The following is a 21475-nucleotide window of genomic DNA, read 5'->3' as shown; positions in this document are numbered from 1 at the left end:
TGATCCTGTTTGGGCAACGCTGTGTCACACTCTGGAAGTGTGTCTGTAGACATGGACACACACAAACTGATGTTTACATTAAATTACAGCCTACAATGGAAATCTCTTTTTCCAGAGCAGGCCAGCCTCTGGTATTACCTCCTAAAACTAAAAAGGTCTTAAAAGTAAAAAATAAATAACTTAAAGGGGTCACAACACACTGTTACCTTAAATCATTATATTTTTTCCAAGTGGTCCACCTAAAAATTTTAATAAAATGCTACAAAAAAAAAAACACATTCAAAAACAAAAATTGTATTATGCTGTGCTTTTAAAGATGCTGTGCCCCTATTAAGGATTTTTGAAAATTACCTTTCAGGTAGAGTGTAACATAGCTCTAAGTGAATGAAAGCATCTTGCAAAGTTTTAAATCTGAAAGTGCACCATATTTAAGGTTATTTCTCTCAAAAGTAAGAGGTGACTGAGTCAATTAAATGAATCGTTGTTATCCTGGAATCATTAGCCATTTCGTTGTGACGTCAAGAGGAAACATTAGCATATTGCCCGACCACTTATTGCGTGCGCAGACACCAGGGAAAACTTGAACGCCCTCAAACACTTCAGCTGATTCCTGTGGATACTGGATAGCATCATGTCGAGAAGACGTTGTGCTCTACAATGTGAAGGTTAAGCCAGTTTTTTTTTCCACTGCCCAAGGACGAGCATGTGTGTTCCCGCCATTTTACTGACGACTGTTTCTTCAACCTAAATGCGTTCAATGGTTGATTCGCCAGCTGGTTGATATTGAAGTATTAAATACTAATACTAAGTATTGCAGGAACAATACACTATGTGTCGTACTTTCTTGCAGCAAAGTTTTTCAGCCTCGCTTGGCATTTTGATACAGTTCCAACACGTGCACCTAAATAAATGTGGCAATTAATTTGTCTGTGACACATTACACTGAACTAACAAATGGCGACAGACAGCAAGATTAATCAGATTACAACACGTCACTTATCAGACATTTTTACTCCGATTCTGCATGATCCACTGGCCTAAAGTGCCATAAACTACATTTACACTTACCACTGAGAAAGGTCCTGCTCCAGACGTGTTTGCATTTGACTTTCTGGTTCATCAGCAACTATGAACGTTTCCTCGTAAGGCAAAATTTATGCCCTGTCTGTTCATACAGTGTATACAATTTTCAACACTGTAATCCAGCAATGGTGATGGGTGTTCCGTTTCCGACAAGCTCTGCACAACCAATCACAACTGACTGGGTCATCTGACCAATCGCCACAGATTAGAGTCACTCAAAGGAGGGGTTTTGAAAAATGAATCGTTGAGCGAATCTTTTGGGAATCCTTGAGAAAATAAGGTAAAAATAAATGCATATTTTAAGATAGGGATGGGCATTCGATTAAATTTCCTTAGTCGATCGTTGGGAGAATTAACGATCGACTATCGATTAATCATTCATATTTTTATATTCAAATTCATTATTTATTTTTATAAATTAAAAATGCAATGAAAATACAAAAATACAGCGCGTTTTTCCTCGATTAGGTCTTTATTACAAGATGATCAACTTGTGGCAGTAAAACTGGACGTTCGGTTAGGCTAAACTTGAAGATATATATGCGCGGCGGTGCTCGGAAGCAACGGAACCTGCAGCTGCGAGTTGGCGTTCTTAAACAGAGACCCTCGTTTGTTCCAAAATAATAAATAATAAAAAAAATCATGTTAAACAATAACTTAACCAAAAACATAATAATACTTAGATCTGACAGGTTTTGTCAAAATGTAACTCAAAACTATCCAAGAACGGAGTCGAGAAAGAGGGTGAGAGAGATTAATTAGCCTACATACTGTAACAATCAATTCGGCTAGGCTACTTAACAAAGCCTCATAAAAAATAACTAGTAACTCACATACAACTTCTACACCAGTCTACTGATTTTGGTGAGAAAGATAAGCATGTTGATGACATGATCTGGGGTCAGACGCGACCGCAACCTGACCGTCAAGCCTCGTTTACACTTTCGCCTGGCTCTGCAGCGCGAGTCTCCACAGACTGCGCGCGCACCTCCCCAAACAGACGAGGCGTTTATACTCGACGCGCTCGCCTGTGAAACACCGAATACCGCAATGACGTCATTTTTGCCGCGCTCACCTTCGCGCTCGAGCGGACGCGTCGAGTGTAAACAAGGCTTCAGTCCAGCCGCTGAAAACACCCGCCCTGAGGGGACTGACGTTGCTGGGATGCACAGGTACTTCCGCGCTAACTTGACCAACCAGCCCGGGAAACACGTTCACTTTCCACTCACACTACGCAACGCAGCAGCATTAGTTTAATGATAATCGATAACAAATTAACGTGATCGACGAAATTCTTAATGATCAATAATCGATCGTCGATTAATCATGCCCATCCCTATTTTAAGACAATGAACGTGTTTTTTGTCATTACATGCATGTAAACCTGTTGTTGGGGACTCACAAAACAAAAATAGGAACCTAAAAATGCCATAATAGGTGCACTTTAAGACTTCTATGTAAATGTGCAATGAGAAACAGCGCTTTTCTGCAAGTTTCATGTTGGGACAAATACAGTATGCAATGACAGTATATTAGGCTGCTGTCACTTTAAGACCTGACACGCAGATACATTAGGCTATATTGTTACACAAATGCGTTTTCTTTCTCAACTGTTTATGTTCACTTAAAACATAACGTGTTTACGTGAATACTCGCCAAAGACAGGTATTTTTGTTTTTAAGTTTTATGTGTATTTGACCGTTTAAGCGCAATAAGAAGCAAAAAATAACTACATTTAGTACTGAGAGGCAGCTTAATGTGCATGCACTTTGGGTGTGAGCTCAAAATCTGTGGGAATGAGTAAAATGATGCACTACTCAAGCAATGTAGCAAACATTCATCCGGAGCAAATGAAACGAGTGAGTGAGGGGAGGCGGGTTTGTGTGTCAACTCACTGTCCATGAGATGAAAAAGCAAGAAAGATCAGCTGGTATTGTGTATCTATTCTGTGGAAAATGAGTATTGGAAGCGTTTCAGACAGGGCTATTTCAGTATCGATATGTATTGAAAAAAATCCAATGAAAGAGTTGGCGGGTGTTAATGTCAAGCACTGAGGGCAAGTGATATAAATAGTCTAATAGACTTCTTGTGTAGGTGACTATATGCCTGTTAACCTTGACCAAAACCAATTACTAGCACAATGCATGCAGGAAGCACCCTTATCTAAAACAACATGGTTTTTGTGTTAAAATCAATGATGCTGATGTCAAACATCAGCGTGTTCAGTAAATTTCAGTCCTGCATTTTTAGACTGGGGTAAATATTTCCGTCTACACTCCACATTGCTGTTCTTCCTTCTAAAGACCAACCATCGAGTTTACAGTACTTGGCTTGCATTCAGTAAACACACCAGCACGGTTGCATGCCCTCTCCTTGACACCCTTTGTTCACTGGTCTGCTGCTGAATGCCGGACAATGGGTGCGGAGCTCATTCAGTTCCCCCTCATTTAAAGTCTTATCCAAACACAGCCAATGCATCACAACACATCCTGCCAAAGCCAGCAAGGACACTTTCAATCTCCCATATGAAGCAGAAAAGCATTATGGGATGAGAGGCAGGTTTTGGTGTAAATGTCTCAATGGATTATTTGAGAAAGATTCCTCACCCTCTCATGTCATGTACCAAATGCTAGATGATGAACAAAACTTCCAAATGCCTTTACAACAGACTAAAGAGTCAGTTATCAGAGAAAATGTATGTGAAACATCTAAACCTTATGGGTTAGGCCCCATTTACTCCTGGTATTAAAATTAGTTTGATCAAAAGTGTCCACTACAATAAAGTGATTGCTCAAACTACATAAGTTGATGTGACCACTGCATTTGTACTACTCATCTGTTAATTAGTCACTACACTAAATTATGGGTTTTATTTAAAATAAGAATAATAAAACAAATACAAAAAAGAGAATGAAATTAAAATACTTAAATTAAAAGAATAAAATAAGAATAATCAAATAAACATATACAAATAAATAATACAAATAATAAATAAATTCATTATTCAGACAATAAAAACAGTTTTAAACTGCTTGGAGCAGAAACACTCCAAGCGTAATACAGAAAAGACAGAATAATATATAAAAACAGATTAATCGCCAGCCATACTGAAATACATTCACATCAAAAATGGTTTTCGACACCAATATCAGACTCTGAACGCTGATATACAGCTATGTCATGTCATTTTATCTGAGTGCTTCTCTCCAAGGATACGCCACATCGATCAGTCAGACAGGCAATTCACCACGCTGAGAAATGAGGGATGGAACAGACTGAAGACGGTCATCACTATGAGGATATCATTCATGGGAGTTCAGTAATATGGTGGATGGTGGTCTGGCCAGATGACTGAAACCGGAGGCGTAGAAAAACTCTCAAAGAGAAAAACTCTCAAAAGCAGTCAGGATCTCGGCCAGAGGCTTTAGCTCATTTTAAAGCTGATTTTAGAATTTTATGATACAAAAAGCATTAGATGAAATATAAGGATTATATATACACACAATCAGATTATAATTTGAATTTTTGAAAAAAATTCGATTTATTTTATTTTCCCTCACCCGATGGCCCTAATTCACCTTCAAAAGTTGAATATAAAAGACCTAGTCTCTATATTAATCTGAAATACTGCATTAATTGAAAAATTATTTTAGGAAAAAAAATATATAGATTATTTGCAAAAAAGTACCATCAAATTCTCTAAAAATACGAAAGAAAGAATATTACTGAACAAAAAAATATTATATTGATTTGACATTTTAATGGGGGGGGGGGGGGGGGGTCATTTCCAGGTGTCCGTGAAGACTTTTAAGAGGAAAAAGTGTGACTCCCAAATAAGGAGCACCAGAGGGTTAAAAAAAGAAGGTGGGGGGAGATCTACTGCAAAGTTCACACAAAGCCCAGCTGTTTTCCTCTCACACTGGCAAACTGATTGAAAACCCCACCAAGGCTAATAAATCCATGTAGAAATAGAGGGGGATTCTTGGCTAAGCATGAGAGCTTCTGAATAAGTTTTAAAATGCTTCGAAAAGAGGCGATAAGATTTATGGAATTGCATATGGAGCTGGTTACATATCTGCTGTAAAAACAGGGCTTCAGTTCAAGTTCACAAATGTTTCATGTAGGAGAGATTGAAAGCCAGACTGTTCTTCAACACTAGAGCCTCTTGATTAAATACTCCTGATTGACAAATGCGTCAAATAATAGACATCAAGACATCAACAAGACATCAAATAATAAAGCAAATGATATCCAAGACTTGTTTTGATCTCTGTCAGTTAGTCCAATATTTGCATTGTGCCCCATTGTTAACTGGGTGAGCTAAATTATTTCATTGTCATTTCATAACCAACAATAGGTCAACAGCGGGCATCATTTAACCTTAACCACATGAAAAATGTCTGGACCTACAAGTAGCAGAGGGCACACTACAACTACATTAACATTGTGTATTTTATACTTTAAAAGTCTTGTGGCCTATTTAAGCCAACTGGTTTTCCATTTGAGCAGACCTGCACTCTAAGCACTTCAAAAGAAAGTTAAAACAAAAGTGGTTATTATAAGTGTATAAAATGCAGCAATATGAGTAGTAAACTAGAAGGGCTACCAGGGATTAAAATCTATGGAACTGTGCCAACTAAAATGGTTTAGCTTACAGCTAAAGTATGTCATCTGCTGATGTAGCCAATTTTTTGTGCCACCTGAATCACAAAACGAAATTGCAAAAATAAAGAATTATTTTTGGGTTTCACAAAAGTACTTGCATTAGCTACTTAAGTACTCTTTAGCTACTCGTTTAAAAAGTTATCTTCTACATGCATTTACTCTTGCAATGTCTCTCAAAAATCAGAATGGATCAGAACATCATAAGGGGCGGGCTCTTTTTCGTCTGTAGGGTAACAACCCAGAACACCTAGCAGCCTCCTAACAACCAGCCACAATTGTAATTTTAGCATGAACAAACACATTTTTCAAAAATGTTTAAAAGTATAGATTTATATAGTGAGTTGTATTCAATGATACTAGGAAAATCTGTCTTTTTTATATACTGGTGGTCAAGGTCGGTCAAAAAAACATAGTAATTATGAAGAACATTGTAGTCAAGCTACTATGATTGAGTTGAGCCAAAATATTCTTTACACACTGTGCAGAATAGAATCTGTCTATTTGCTTTATTGGCATCCAACTTTTAAACATTTAAAACTGTAAATGGATTACTGAAACAAGGGCTATTGATTGACATGAAAACCAGGCTAGAATTATAGGTCACATTAGATGGACAATCATGAAGTCTAAATTTAGAGTCCTTACATACTACATAATTAATGCCTTTCAAAAAATATGCAGTTTCCTGACGGAGTCTAACAGAAACCAAATGAAATCACAGTAATTGGATGCAAATCACATACAGAAGTTAATGTATCGTGGTATTGCCAGTTTTTTGGACATGACCCAATGGAAATACCATGTTTTTGGAAATATACCCCGGTTCTGTCACTTCTGTCTAGTTTATTTCTTGGTTTTGTGACAGAGCTCTGACACTCCTTTTTTGTCATGTCTTTGTGTGGGCGCGCGGCTTCGAGCGTTCTCGAGCCCTGCGCTCTCTTGTCTGTATGCTTTGTTACATGTGCGGGGCGTGGTGTTTGGATCCCGGCACATCAGTCTAGTTTGGTTTCGGTTCTGTGTCGGGATTCAAACATCCATGCTCCACGTGTTTGTTTTCTGTTGTTAGCGCACAGAATGAGCTTACGCTCATTCTCGTGCGCTCTGTCTTGTCGTGTGAGCGTGCGGTTTCGAGTTTGCTAGGGCTGTAAGCTCTTCTGTCCACGTGTGTCGTGTTCTGTGTAGCACACGGTTCGTGTATACATCGGCCGTGTGCTTTCATGTCATGTTTTGTCTTGTACTTTTGTCTTGTCCACTAGCTGTGTGCTTTCATGTTGTCATGTTTTGAACGCGTGGCTTATGAGTGTTTTCATTAGCACTCATTAGTTTTCATTAGCACATTTTATTCGTGTTCATGTCTGGTTTTGTGTGAGCACATTGCTGGTGATTTGTTTTACTGGCCATGTGCTTGTGTTTTTCTCATGTTTGGTGTGAGCAAATGGCTTGTCATGTGTTTCCTTGTGCCATGAGCTCTCCTGTCGATTGTCTAGTCCCTCCCATCTTGTTACCTGATTATTGATTCATTTGCCCCACCTGTCCTCCCTCATTACCTGCTTTGTTTGCTCTCCCTATTAATTCTCCTTGTGTTTTCAGTCCTGTGCTGGTTCCTCGTCGTATGTTTACCCTTGTTTATTCCTCCTGTGGTTTAGTCAAGTCAAGTCAAGTCTGTCTTGTTTCCCCCCTCTGGGTAGTTTTTGTTTGTATTTTGTTTTATTTTTATTATTAATAAAAGCCTTCATTCTTCATTGAGTCCTCGCCTCATCTCCTCAACCCTAAACCCTGACAGTACCCATGTATCCACAATAAAACCAACTAATCCATATGAATAGAGAGGTTTAGTCCAAATTTTCGCGAGAAACATGATCGCTTTAGATGATGAACATTTAATTTAGGCTTTTATTTACAAATAAAGATTCATCAACTCGCACATCAGTTGTGGTAAAGGGAAGCTCAAGTATGCTTGCTTGTCGCGCGAGAACCAATGAGGTTCATTCTTGTGTGTCACAAGGTACGTTCATTCTCGTGTTACACAGCATGTCTGAACTTCCGCGAGAAACAATGTAGTTTGTTCTCGCGCATCAAGCAAGTATGGTTGAGCTTCTGTTTATGTTCACTGATCATTGTTTATATGCACATAAAAGCCTAAATTAAATCTGTTCATCATATATAGTGATCCAGTCTCTTCATATAGATTAGTTTTACGATCACTTTATGAACTTTTGAAGCGACAAAGTGACAAATATCATTTGTGTCACGAAGATGAATAGGATTTGTAAAGACATGAAGAGGTGTAATCATGACATTTTTTTGCAGAATTAAATAACTTTAACTTTAAAAGCACATCCTCTCCCAACAATCGCACGGATTGTGTTACAGTGTGATTGTAAGACTAATGTAGCATTGGTGGTTCAATGCAACAGGTTACCACAGTCAATCAGAAATAATTTACACAATTTGTTATGAAGGTCTTCCAAGAAAAACTATATGACTATTAATCAAACTCTGTGGTACAACCTCAAATCATACTAGATGATTTCAACAACCACGTATTTTAAGGGTTGTTCTGCTGGGAGGCATTGGTGTAAATTCTACAATTTGAGCTCTGGCTGATTAATTTTGTATGAGTTGAGAAAAACAGCTATCCAGATTGCTTGAGCTTTGATAAACCACCTTATTTTGCCTATAGCTACACAATATCAGCTTCAACAACAATTTTACTTCCTTAATTTCAAAATAAAAATAGAGTTATCCAACCCGTTTGCTTACAATTCAAATACAGGAAATTAACCAGAATTTAAAAGGATTTCTGGCTCACAACCCTGACAAAAACTTAGTGTGACGATCTGCGGCTGGAGTGCCCGCTTGAGCCTCTGGAGGGCACTCCTTCCTAGTTTATTGTTTCCATTATGTTTCACCCTGGACTGATTATGGTTTATTTGTTGCACCTGTTTTAGATTGAGCGTCCCTGATTTAAGCCTGAGTTTTCCCTTTGTTCAGGGCTCAGTATTGTAAGTGTTTGTATGTGTCTGACTGCATTACCTAGCCTTGTTCCAGTTTCCTTCTATTCTAGTGTTTCGGTTCCTTGATTATCTGCCTGTTCCCGGTTTCCCGTTTGCCTTATCCCTGCACGGATTTGATGTTTGTTTGGACTGCTTACCTGGTTTTGACCCCTGCCTGTTTCCTTGTACCTGTCTCTGGATTCTCCTCTTAATAAAGCCTGCGTTTGGATCACCTCTGTCCATGTTCCATGTGCAGTTTCATGACAGAATACTGAGCCACAACTGATCCAGCGGCTGAGAGGAACACTGACCTCGATATGGATCCCACAGCGCAGATCGTAAGCCTCCGTCAAGGAGAACGTCCTCTCAAGGTTTTTGTGACAGATTTTTTGAAGCTCTCTCGTCAGTCCTACTTGAATGATTTCTGTTTGATGATGCTCTTTCGGGGAGGACTGTCTGAACCGCTCGGCTTTGCTATACCATTTCCGTGTTCAAGCTGGACTCTAACCCAATATATTGACCTGGCCCTTTCCATGAGCGGTTCGGCTTTTACTGTGGATTTTTTGAAACTTTTGCTTCACAAAGGACCCGACGATTCGCCACTTTACAAGGTACCCACTGAATCCACGCATCAATTGTCTCCCGGTGAACCAGCGCATCACACGTGCTCCGCCGAGTTTGCGCTACATGAAAGCCCAGTTGAACCAGCGCTTCGTAAAGGGTCCGCCGTATCCACGCAACATGTGAATCCCGACGTTACAACACTTCACGTAAGCTCCGTTATATTCCTGCGTCAAGAGTTTTCTACTGAGTCTGAGCGCGTGCCAGCTGAATCAAGTGAGTCAAGTGAGTCAAGTGCCGAGTCAAGTGAGTCAAGTGCCGAGTCAAGTGAGTCAAGTGCCGAGTCAAGTGAGTCAAGTGCCGAGTCAAGTGAGTCAAGTGCCGAGTCAAGTGAGTCAAGTGCCGAGTCAAGTGAGTCAAGTGCCGAGTCAAGTGAGTCAAGTGCCGAGTCAAGTGAGTCAAGTGCCGAGTCAAGTGAGTCAAGTGCCGAGTCAAGTGAGTCAAGTGCCGAGTCAAGTGAGTCAAGTGCCGAGTCAAGTGAGTCAAGTGCCGAGTCAAGTGAGTCAAGTGCCGAGTCAAGTGCCGCCGATTCAAGTGAGTCAAGTGCCGCCGATTCAAGTGAGTCAAGTGCCGCCGAGTCAAGTGAGTCAAGTGCCGCCGAGTCAAGTGAGTCAAGTGCCGCCGAGTCAAGTGAGTCAAGTGCCGCCGAGTCAAGTGAGTCAAGTGCCGCCGAGTCAAGTGAGTCAAGTGCCGCCGAGTCAAGTGAGTCAAGTGCCGCCGAGTCGAGTGAATCTAGTGCCGCCGAGTCGAGTGAATCAAATGAGTCGAGCCAAATGAGTGAATCCAGTCAAGTCAGTGTATCAAGCCCAGTGACTCGCCGTCGCAGGAGGAGGAGGACTCGTTTGGTTCGCCAGGCTCCGGTGGGTGTTCCCAGACTCCTCGCCCTGCCGGCCCCGCCTCTGCGCCTCGCCCTGCCGGCCCCGCCTCTGCGCCTCGCCTTACCTGCGCCTCTCAAGCTTCGGGAGCCTTTTCCAGTAGCGGTTTCCAGCCCGGAGGCTTTAGCTTTCAATTTCCCCATGAACTTTTTGGGGGGGGGCAATAGGTACCCTAAGAGGGCCATGGAGGTGGCATCTACGTGGACCCTTGCACTACCACCTACACCTGAGAGGGTCATGGAGGTGGTGCCTACATGGACCTTTGCACAACCACCTTCGCCTGAGTTTACCATGTCACTGGTCCTGTCCAGCCCTGTGCTCCCCACGTCTTGGTCCCCTGTTAAGTGTCCTCTGCCCTGGTCCTGTGTTATGTGTACTCTGTCCTGTTCACCTGTCACTTATGCTCCAGCCTGTCTTCCTGCCAAGCATGCTCCGCCCTGGCTACTTGCGGAGCGTGCCTCCCCGTGGTCTCTTGCCCTGCTCTGGTCTCCAGGCCCCAGGTCTCTCCATGGGCCTGGCCCCCTGCCTCTCCACGGGCCTGGCCCTCCATCCCATCCCCCGTCGACCTCCCTCCGGAGCTCTTAGGAGCGTCTGGAAGCCGCTCCTTAGAGGGGGGGTTATGTGACGATCTGCGGCTGGAGTGCCCGCTTGAGCCTCTGGAGGGCACTCCTTCCTAGTTTATTGTTTCCATTATGTTTCACCCTGGACTGATTATGGTTTATTTGTTGCACCTGTTTTAGATTGAGCGTCCCTGATTTAAGCCTGAGTTTTCCCTTTGTTCAGGGCTCAGTATTGTAAGTGTTTGTATGTGTCTGACTGCATTACCTAGCCTTGTTCCAGTTTCCTTCTATTCTAGTGTTTCGGTTCCTTGATTATCTGCCTGTTCCCGGTTTCCCGTTTGCCTTATCCCTGCACGGATTTGATGTTTGTTTGGACTGCTTACCTGGTTTTGACCCCTGCCTGTTTCCTTGTACCTGTCTCTGGATTCTCCTCTTAATAAAGCCTGCGTTTGGATCACCTCTGTCCATGTTCCATGTGCAGTTTCATGACACTTAGGCCTAAGTAATGTTCAATGTTAATGTTCAATGTATCTGATGTCTCAGCCTGTAACAAATAATTCCCAATGAATCATAAAGGAAACTATACACAACAAATACACACAACATCTTTGGAATTTCCATGTAATTTAGCCAATTAAACAGTGACTCAAACAGAACAGCTAAAGTCAATGCTAAGTTAAGACTTCAGACTCCTAAATAAAGGCAGTGACCATGAGCATCAGTCTGTTTTTAAAAGACATCAGGGCTCAAAATTAAGGATTTTCTTTTCCATAAAAAAAGCAGACAGGCCAGTATAGTTTAGATTTCTCCTTGCTCTTCAAATATTTTTCCCAATACACAACTGGTCACAAAAACAAAAGAAATGTATGAAATGTAATGTATTATTTATGTTTAACGTTATATTTACAATATTATTAATTGCATTGTATAATTTATAATTTATACTTTTTCCATTTATTATTTAATATTACTTAATCAACAATTATATTAATTATTATTATATAGATACATATTTTACCTAGCTAAAAAGTTGACAAGCAGAATTCACAACCAAATGTCAAATGTTTAAGGCAGCAGGGCATTAAAAAATGCATGCACATGATCAAGAAAATGATATAAGGGGCTATCATTTATTGCTCAACCCAAAAATACATACACATACACACAGGTTAGGATAAAGAAAAAAAACTAAAATAGAGGAAACAGGAAAGAAAAAAAAGGAATTCAGTATTCAAGTGTACCGAGTCCCATTTACGCATGGCGTATATAGCATTGATTTTACAACTCACTTCTACAGAAGTGGTTCATCTATGGTATAGAATCTAAGCCTAGAATTTCAGCCTTTTTCAGATCTATTCAAATAATGCAGAATGACATTAAAAAAAAAAATTTCAAAATGACAAGCAATTTCTCTTGGGAAAATAGCAGGACGAGTATTGGCGAGCATTCAATCTGCTGATACCGTATGTCCAGTAATGTAAAACAGGAGTGACCTCAGGAATGAATTAGTTTGATTGAGAAATAAATGGCCCGGGACTACCGTCTCTGCAGGGACATGAGGCAATCAAAAAGCTTTCTGCTGCCTTCTGATACGCTAATGACTGCATTAAAGCTACGTCAAATATGGTTTATATCAGGTCGACAGACATGGCCGCATAGCTGCCAAACAAATCGCCTTCAGTCGCACTCTTAAGATCTCACAGGCCTTCTGGAACACCAGGAAAGGATCCAAAAACTGGTCTTACATATTTAAAGAGGTAAAGCTGAGGTAAAACAGGCAAATACAATTGTTATGCATTCACAAGAAGACTATCAGATAGGCAGCTTTATATAAGTGAAATAATATCAGTTACTCGTGTGCCGAGACTGTCAGTGACAGGTTTGAACCTGACATCAACAGCACACACTGTACATTCCCAAACTACTCTCTTCCTCCCTGTTAAGAATAAAGAATCAAATTCCCAGTAATAATTGTACAGTTAAGAAGACCAGGCCAAGTAATAGTTACCGATGTCTTTAATTGCCAGTGAGGTAGTAATTCCAAAAAGGCCTAAACTATGTAGGGGCTCACAAAAGTGCTTTTGAACCAAGTGCTGGCAGAGGGGGACGCAAGGGATGGTTGTGCCTTGCCAATAAGGTCTCTTTGTGTGCAGTTAGCTGGGTTTCATTCGGGTAGTGAGGATGGCTCTCCAGGGCCCCACTCTCCATCCCACTGTCTCAAACCCACAGCTCTGCGTACATTTCTACGAACAGCACTACAGAAGTCCAGTTTTTAACATATTTTGGGAGAAGAGTTTCTATTTGAACATAAGTTTCGGCAAAACATCAAACTAGTAATCTAATCTGAAAGCAAAATACTTTACAACTAATAAAAGAATGTGCATATATAATTTTTTGACGGATACTGATGAGCCAATAATTATTTTTATGTTATGCTAACCTTAAATTTCACATTACTTTGTATAAATAAAATAAAAATACAACACTACAAACTAAAATCAATTGTTTTAAATGCTACAAGTGAATTTAGACATTACAACGTATTGGATATTTATTTTTTTACTTTAAAGTTTTTAAAGATGAACTTTAAGTGAGAAACAAACACGAACAATTAAATATCTAATATCGACCAAGACTCATAAATAAAAAAATCTCTAATATCCAATCGCCAGCCAATAACCGATATCATCAACACACACAAGGCAATTCGTAAATATTTAGCATTTTGGTGAATTGGTGGTGAACCCTACTGATTGTTAAGTTTAGGGGTGGAACATTTTTAAATAGTATGTTTTTTCGTACAAATCAACTTGCACAAATTCATGCAAAATTGCCAACTTGTCAAACAGTCACATGTTCTCATGAGATCGTGTTAGCTATCATCCATTTCTACAATAAAAAGAAGCTAAAACAATTATGCCAGTGGAACAGCAGGGCAATAAAACTACTGTTATATCTGGATATTTAAGGTATAAATGCACTAGCGATGCACCAATGAGAAAATTGTGGCTGATAGGATTACCGATAATTCTTTACATTTGAAAACCGATTGCCGATATTTTAGCCGATATATCTAATTCAAAATTTGTATATGTATATATTAGGGGTGGAACGGTACATGTATTCGTATTGAACCGAATCGGTACGGGCGTCACGGTTCGGTGCATGAATTAATACGGAGAATTCACGGTATAAAAATAAATAAAACTCGCGTGCAAATTAATTAATGTAATGCGGAACTACTGTTAGATACGCGGGTCCTTTAGGGACACCTAATCTGTTGCCCTGCTAGGTTTGTTTACTTTAGCCTGCCTCCGCAGCGCAAGCCTCCGCTGACCGCGCGCGCGCCATCCCAAATGGACGAGGCATACTTCGCGCTAGCCGGTGCACTATTCTTTGAAACGACAAGTGTGCGACTCGGTGTAATTTTCCTCTAAACCATCAGGAATCAGCGGTGAGAAGTAAGGTACACTCGTGAATGTTTATTTTAGTACTTTAGTACTCTACTAACACTTTAGGACACCCAAACCACACAAGGGCTGAACGATTAATTGCATTTGCGATAATATCGCGATATGATGAAATGCGATTTTGTAACCGCAAAAGCTGCGATTACTCTGGTCACTTGACGCACGAGAGAAAAGCAGTTTGCAGATCAGGCATCAACTTGGCACGCTACGCATAGGTCTGGCATACAGGAAAGAACTGTTTATTTTTTATGTATGTGATATTGTGTTATTTATCCTCTCTCCAACAATTCTAGATCGATTCAGAGAATTTCAGAATCGAGTCTGACCTTAGTTTTTAAACACAGATGCGTGATGACTCTGCGCGTGCTTTAGAAACAACCGTATTCTGCTTGCTTCTAATCTCTCTCACACACACACACACACACACACAAACAAACACACACACACACACACACACACACACGCTTTCATAAAGTTCGGGGTTTAAGCGAATTACAAGGACAGTCGCGGGCTTCATTGCACAGGTTTTGCCGCTTTGATGTTACTCTTGCAGTGCGCGGTCTTGGCCGCCGGAATTTTCCTTACAAATGCTCCACAAAGGATTATTTATGTCTTTTGGAATGCAGTTGGCTTATATATTAAAAATATGAAAATGACTGAGAAAGCTGCTTTCATTTTAAAATACGCGCGCTTTGTGAAGAGCGCTCGTGCATGCGGCTGTGAGCGACTCATTGGTTGAATGTACTTGCATCTCAAAATGCTTTTGACGCGAAATTAATGTAAACACGGTCAGTTATATCTTAAACCAACAGGACAAACCACATTTACAATTTCAAAAGAGATATGTGCATTAGTGTGAATGCAGCTTATCGTATAGGGGGAAAATCACTCCAGCGCTCTTGAATGGAAAATGTTCAGACAGCCTACTTTTAAATACTGAAAGCACTCTTTGTTTATTGCTTGTAATGTTTTTTTTTTTGTTCCTCTTTATTTACTAGCTTTTATATTTTGAAGCTATATTAGTTTATAGCCCATTTAAAATTCTTAACATGTAATTGGTTTAATTAAATGTGTTTATATATATATATATATATATATATATATTTAAAGTATGTATATTTACATATATGTATATTGTAATTATATACATATTTTAAGTGTTATTAAGATTAATTAATAAGAAAAAAATTAGATCGGATCATGAGCTGCCTAAAGATTCTCATCCCTACTGTACAATGATTTATTGCTTGATTTATTTGTCGACTAATACAGAAGGTAAAGAGCTTAAAGTAATCGCATATTAAATCGCAATCGCAATATTGGTTAAAAAAAAATCGCAATTAGATTATTTTCCATAATCGTTCAGCCCTAAACCACACTGCTAAAGAATCGTGTAAAGCAGTAAACCAGATTATTCCTTGTGACATTAGAAAAAAATGGATATGAGAACGTAACCTACAACTAAATTAACGTTATCTTACATATTTTCTAAACATTTTGATTTAGATGTGTGAACCTTTTTATAAAACATGGCCATTTACTTTTATTTAAAGGGCTTATGTCTGCTATTGTTGGCTCATTTTGTTAATGTAAGCAACTAATTTAGACGCAAGAACTGGGTGTAAAAAATAATGAAATAAAAATAATTGCCTTCTGCATTTTTGTTTTGCTTTTCCCTCCATTGTACCGAACTCGTACCGAACCGTGATGTCTGAACCGAGGTATGAACCGAGCCGTGACTTCTGTGTACCGTTCCACCCCTAGTGTGTGTATATATATATATATATATATATATATATATATATATATATATATATATATATATATATATATATATATATATATATATATATTAAACCATCCAGCGAAAAGTGTGCATCTAAAGTGTCTCAGCTAAAGGAAATAATCTATTATTTATATATTTTTCTATAATTTATTATTTTCATATATTGGCCAAATTTTCTTATTGGGCCGATAACGATAACATTACAAATTAACATATATCGGCCGATATCGATATGGTGGCCGATATTTTGTGCATCCCTAAAATGTGCAGTCAATGTAAAGTCATTATCGCAATATAAACCCAACAGGTTGATCAGAACCCCAAGGCAAAGTGGTAAAAGAAGTAAATCACTGAAAACTTCCAAGAAAGACAGTGACACATTATGCATCCAAAATAAAATAGTAAATGGACAATGGTGCAAAGTGGAAATGAAACAAACATCCACAACCTTCAAAACATCTGTGTGATAGAGTGAACATATCACTCTGAAAGCGTGTTTTATGGCTGGAGATCCAATTGATACAAGAAATCCCCCTAAATGAATGACTCATAACCATTCCTTCAAAACCTAGCAATAAACTGTCTGCTGCAATGGTGCGTGTGGTTTCCCTCAATTTGCTGAGTGACACATCCAAGGCTAAAGTCTAAGGCATCTGGCTTCAGTTAGTCAAACGCTCATATTGTCTGTGACACCATCATATGTGCCCTCACACACGCTCTGAACAAACTGTCGCAATGCTTTGGCCTCCATACCAAGAGTAGAAACAGAGGGATGGAAGGCAGCACTGGAACCCTTGGCTGAATAATCTCCACTCTTGGTTTTCACTGGTCATTTCCCCTAACGATGATCTAATTTCCAACTCAATAAAACATGAGCCATCAGAACGTGCTGTTGCATTGATGGTGCAGTAGAACAAAAGCCAAATAAAAGACCGTAAAAGTCACACTTCAGGCTGATCAGAAGAATCCATATGCTTTGGATTACAGCAATGGAAGTCAATGTTCTCTAGGTGTCAGATGTACCAGGATGTAGCCAGATGTACCAGGATCTGTGCATCAGATGTAGCCTGATGGAATATAATTGTAATAACTTTTATGAAACACAGAACTTGAAAATGTCAGCTGATATTATCTGGCTGCTAGAACAGGAGAAATATGCTTAACTTTTCAGTTGTTGAGTTTATTTCAGACATCTTTTTAATCAGTTCCATAATGTACCATGCTACATACATGTATCTTTCACCAAATAAATTAAAACAAATATTTGTAAGAAGCACAAGTATCTTGTGATACTGAATACTACAGTAATGGTAATTAAAAAATACTACTTAGTAATAAAAAAAAATACTAATACCCTAATAATATTAAAACAGAAAACAGTTATTTGAAATTATATTATCCATTGTGAATAATATTTCACAATATTACTGTTTTTACTGTATTGAACGCTTGATGAAGTAAATGCAGCCTCGGTGAGCATAAAATACTTATTCTATTAAAATAAGTATTAAAAAACACATTAAATATTCAAAAACATTTTTAAAAATCATACCGACCCAAACCTTTTGAATGGTAGCCTACTACATTATTTGTTATTATTTTAACTGATTTAGTTCATTTAAGTAAATTCCTATCAAAAACAGACCGAGAGAACAAGTCCAAGTCAACAACGAAAAACGCAACATTAGTCATGTTAGCTGGATTAAATATGCAGAATTATAAACTGTGGTTGAAAAGGCAAGCTTTACTATTCCTACTGACTTGTGCCAGACTTAGGGTAATTAAACGACCACCTAGAAACTATGCAGAACCCTAGCAACTTCATAGAAACGTGTTAAAGCACTCAGAACATCTTACAATGGCACAGCAATGCTTTGGTAACCAATCTAAACACCCTAAAATCATAGTTATGTGTCAAGCACACATTAACTCATCAACTGTGGTACTGTTGAAATAAATAAAAACGGAGGTAAACCTACACCAAGGACAATTGCTTTCAATTTCCTATGAAAAACTGCCTGGAAGGCCTTCTCCACAGGGAACGCTAAACATGTGGGCAACTTCTGTTAGAGGGGCAGAGGCACACATAGACCAAATAACATACTTGAAACAGTGTTGCTGGAGTCAGTAAACAACATGCCATAAACCACAAGGTTATCTACCCTAATACATTCATAAAAAAAACTCCAACTCTATCAACATCACATCTTCAGGAATCCATGTTGAGCCACAAAGAGTAGTCTTTAAAACAGAAAGAGAGCTCTTTTTTCTTCTAGCAACACAGTCTGCTCTTCAAAATAGAAAGACTGTAAACAACAGCATGTGGTTGAGTCACAGCATCAAAATATAGACAAGAATGTACTTGCCGTATAGTTATCGCAAAGCTGAACTTACAGATGCCTAACTTTGGAAATGTACTTGTACTTCATTTTAAGGGCAGCAATACAAAAACAGTTCAACGTCATTTGAAAAAAAATGGCCAATTTTATGCAATGTTCGTGCTATTTTTTGAAATATCCCCCTTTTGGAACCTTTATTTTTAAGTGTTCATTTTCTGCTCCACATCTTCTAACACTATGATATCTATAGTGGTGATGTCACAAAACCCAACTGAATGAGCGGGATGACACGCAGGCTATATGCTCAAGATGTCATTAAGTGTGCTTATGTCACACAGCTGTGTGTGAAGTTTCAAGCTGATCTTTCTTCTGTTATTGCTAAGTCATAGCTTGAACCATCAGGCCGATACTACGCCATGTCCACAGAGGCACAGAGCAGATCTTGTTCCCATCCATAGCCAGTGTTCCCTCCCTGCACAGAACAGCCTGGCACTGGCCGAATGAGCCAATGAGGTCAAAGGGAGAACAAAAACAACTGTGGACTCTATGTGGGTGTGAGAGTGTGTGGATGCTTAGTCGGCTGGAGATAATGGGAACGTTCGTGAAACACCAGGCTGGAAAAACAGAGCAATTAAGCATGATGAGTTAGAGGCAGAGATGATGTAAACAACATTACTACATAAACCACTAGTGTATCATCCATTTACTCAAAAAAGTAAGTGTTCAATTCTGAATGCACAGAGCTCAACTTTGATGCTTGTAATATCCAAGTTTTATTCTTCCAACAGGAAATCCAATAAAGAGTTGAAAAATAATGAAATCTGGTTGAAGCGTTTGAATAGACAGAGAACTTGGTGTGATAAGTTTAATCACAGGCTCTTTAAAAGAGAGAGGACGATGAAGCTGATGGGGAGGGGACACATCTGCCACAAACAACTCATGCCACGTGCCCTCCATGCGAGCAGAGGATATTGCCACATGTTTCCCCCCAGTATAAGGCCTAGGAAAGCAGTGGTCCGGAGGACCGCCTGCTCCGGGCAGGATGCAGAACTGGAATGTGGGGGTCAGGGTCAAAGGGATACATGCTGATCTTCTAGCCTGTAAACACAAAGGCCATGTCTAAAACCACAGTGACACAAAGCCAGAAGGGGGAGGCTGTTTACGCAAGGACAAATATGCCCTGCTGTGGGCGAACGTCTCTGGAAGGGGCATCAGATAACCCCATCATTTCTCAGAAAATAGGTGTGCAGGGCTATAGGTTTAAAGAAAACTATTCTAAATGAGAAACATTTCATATAACATTACAATTAATTATTCAATCTGGCTAGATCATTCTGTATATCCGCAAGAGCTTTAAGTCTCGTTTTGACCGTGTATATGACAGCTGAAAACATGAGACTATGAAGTAGATGTCGTCTCCATTGGCCAATTAAGAGCATATTGATCTCTTCTCAGCTGTTGTCTCTCAAAGAGCTCTGAATTTAAGCTTTGATTCCTGAAATACCTCTGCGTCTGTGCTCCAACATTCCTCACTCATGTCAGATCCCAAAACTCTTTCAAATCTCTTTACAACTCATATATGTTATGATATGCAACATATTGTGTGAAATTTAGTTTCTGGCAACACATAACTTTAATTAATAGGCTAAGTCAAATGTATAAATGTCGCATAAAATATCAAATGATTGTAATACAATATAATGTTATGGTATCAAAACATATATAATTGTTTTATATACAGTATATATATGTATATATATATATATATATATATATATATATATATATATACACACACACACACACACACACACACACACACACACACACACACACACACACAAACTGTATATTGTGTGTGTGTGTGTGTGTGTGTGTGTGTGTGTGTGTGTGTGTATATATATATACTGTATATAAAACAATTATATATTTTTTGATACCATAACATTATATTGTATTAGAATCATTTGATATTTTATGCGACATTTATTCATTTGACTTAGCCTATTAATTAAAGTTATGTGTTGCCACATTCATACACACACACACACACACACACACACACATACTGTATATTGTGTGTGTGTGTGTGTGTGTGTGTATGAATGTGTGTATATATATATATATATATATATATATATATATATATATATATATATATATATATAGGCTATATACAAACTGTATCATTTTACTTCTTTTCTGTTAATATAATTGTTACAGTTTTACTGTATTTACAATTCCAGCAAAGATGCTGATACAATGCAATGCTCTTCACTGTAATAACGGTTATTAATCACAAAGGCTGAAAGAAAGATATCAGTAGGGGTACTTTTCCTCAAAATATAACACACAAATCGAATATTCGATTCAGCGTCAGCATTGCATAATAAATCTCCTTTATCTTTGACTATTTATAAGTTTACATTACATTAACATGCTCTTACCTGTCCGGCGTTTGATCCTGGAAGCGCCTGTCAAACACTCAAAATACCAAAACAAAGTTTGGAGTTGGTGAAACTCGTTCCACTTTAACTCTGCATTCCACTTGAGCGCTGCTACAAAATATCGACTGTGACTTATGTAAGGAATAAAAGTGTTTCTGAAATATATCGAATCCTTCCGTGCTTCTGTGGGCTCACAGCTCTTGCAGGGATTTGGGGACTCTTGAGTTGGAAGCGGAAATGCGGCGCAGCGGCTGGAAGAGGTTTACTGACTCCTACAGGCGTGACTGCTGTTCTCTTTATGGATGAAGTTTAACAGGGTCAAATTCTTTGCTTTCTCTAAATATCCTGTACAGAAATGAAACACATGTTGCCATGTGTGGTTAGTTTCTTCATGTATTTGAAGCTTATATGAATAAAAAAAAAGATATGTTATCTCACTATAAAAGTTTTCAATGAAAAAGCTCTTTCATTGCTCAAGAAACACAGAACACAGATCATTTGTGATTATTTAAAATGGTTTAAGGTTTGGGTTTGTGTAAACGGCTGTTTTAAAGAAGAGCATGATGTATACAATTTATTTTTTTATTTTTTTATTTGGTTCATGATCTGTGAAAGCTGTGTCCATATACTAGA

General features: G+C 38.8%; 1 protein-coding gene across 1 annotated transcript in view; it reads right to left on the bottom strand.

Moving 5' to 3' along the window:
- The window catches only part of tspan9a (tetraspanin 9a), a 213031-nt gene extending 191961 nt beyond the window's left edge, over positions 1-21070 (bottom strand). The window contains exon 1 of the mRNA XM_077193636.1: positions 20843-21070. The gene's annotated coding sequence lies outside the window, so the exon portion shown is untranslated. The remainder of the gene's footprint in view (positions 1-20842) is intronic.
- Between the last annotated feature and the right edge of the window lie 405 nt (positions 21071-21475).

This window comes from Siphateles boraxobius, unplaced genomic scaffold, assembly GCF_051911475.1.
Source record: "Siphateles boraxobius isolate OS27281-9 unplaced genomic scaffold, OSU_SipBor_1 31, whole genome shotgun sequence".
In the NCBI taxonomy this organism is placed as follows: domain Eukaryota; kingdom Metazoa; phylum Chordata; class Actinopteri; order Cypriniformes; family Leuciscidae; genus Siphateles; species Siphateles boraxobius.
The sequence above is the reverse complement of the archived record's forward strand: the minus strand, read 5'-3'. Positions and strand labels throughout refer to the sequence as shown.